Source organism: Etheostoma cragini, unplaced genomic scaffold, assembly GCF_013103735.1.
Source record: "Etheostoma cragini isolate CJK2018 unplaced genomic scaffold, CSU_Ecrag_1.0 ScbMSFa_566, whole genome shotgun sequence".
In the NCBI taxonomy this organism is placed as follows: domain Eukaryota; kingdom Metazoa; phylum Chordata; class Actinopteri; order Perciformes; family Percidae; genus Etheostoma; species Etheostoma cragini.
The window spans coordinates 1-1,385 of NW_023269168.1; the positions used below are offsets into that span (position 1 = coordinate 1).

The following is a 1,385-nucleotide window of genomic DNA, read 5'->3' on the forward strand; positions in this document are numbered from 1 at the left end:
AAAGCTATTGCGATGGCTGGGAATCGAACCCAGGTCAACTGCTTGGAAGGCAGCTATGCTCACCACTATACCACCATCACTGGACAATACAGTGTTAACTTCAAATCTTCTAATACATTTGGGCATTGAGACTGAAAGTGCGCTCTATCACTGAAAGTCCCTCCAGGGGGTCCGGTGTTATCATATTCACAAGAATGGGAAGTGTGTGTGTATGTGCTAGCTCCCTTTGATATCTCAGTTGGTAGAGCGGAGATCTGTAGATAGATAGATAGATAGATGTTTATTGATCCCAAGAAAAATGGGAAATTTCTGTGTTACAGGAGCAAAATCAGTCACAAAGCTCAAAATATAAATATAAATGAAATACATGCATCTGCGGTGACTGGAAATCAAACCTGGACAAAATAATTGCACTGCTATGAAAAAAAAACTATAAATCATAGTCGAAAAGTAACACATCTGTTGCCTTTCTGCTGCTTTCTGCTCTGTTGATAAACTTTTCAATTGGTTAGTAGTAGTTACCAGACACGGGCAAATTGCAAATCGTAGTACACTGCCTGTGTCTGCAAATTGCAAATTTACCTTTGTGTGTTATCTCATAGGTACTGGAAGCCATTAAGTCACTTATTTTCAGTCTGTGTTATAAGATTTGCAGTGCACGTTGTGTAGCAGTGCAATCATTTTGCCGAGGTTTGATTTCCAGCCATTTACAGGTTTTAAAGCCATACACAGCATATTTCAATTATCTTGCGAGAGTCATCCCAAAAAAGCTGGGGAGCAATAGTCTGGAAGGGGGGGGGGGAGGAGAAGATGAAAAAGGGGAAGAGGGAGGGAAGAAAGAAAAAGAGGAAACATTAGGAAAAAAGAGGAAATGAGAAAAAAGATGAGAAAGATGCTAATTTCTCTCATACTGCATACCAATGACTGTAAAGATTAACACGAACATGGTTTGCAGAACTGTACCTTCTGATAGACATAAGGCCACTTTGGTTATTTCTATGGTCTTCTGCAGAAGGATAAATCCCAGAGTAGGCTTACTCCAGGTTATTTAAGCAACAATCATCCCTGGGTGGACTTGAACCACCATCCTTTCGGTTAACAGCCGACTGCGCTGACCTATTGCGCCACAGAGACTGCACCTGGCTGATGTTTTATGAGCGGGAGAACCTTGGCTCAGGGTGGGCGGTCATCTGCATCGACCAGGCGGGGGTGAAAAGAGACAGAGAGAGAAATAAAGAGACATGGAGATTTGCAGCAGAGGGTGTCCAGCAGGAACATGGAGGCAGCCGGTGTCTCCAACCACAGATCCAGACTCCACAGCTCCAGAGCCAGAAACACCTGCAGGTAGCGATAGGAGCTGCTTAATTTTCACAAGTACAAAAGGC

General features: G+C 43.2%; 2 non-coding genes across 2 annotated transcripts; both read right to left on the reverse strand.

The window, feature by feature from the left end:
• Window positions 1-8: 8 nt before the first annotated feature.
• On the reverse strand, window positions 9-80 carry trnag-ucc. The gene has a single exon. It is a non-coding gene; the product is annotated as a tRNA-Gly (tRNA).
• Window positions 81-1,060: 980 nt separating this feature from the next.
• On the reverse strand, window positions 1,061-1,134 carry trnan-guu. The gene has a single exon. It is a non-coding gene; the product is annotated as a tRNA-Asn (tRNA).
• Between the last annotated feature and the right edge of the window lie 251 nt (window positions 1,135-1,385).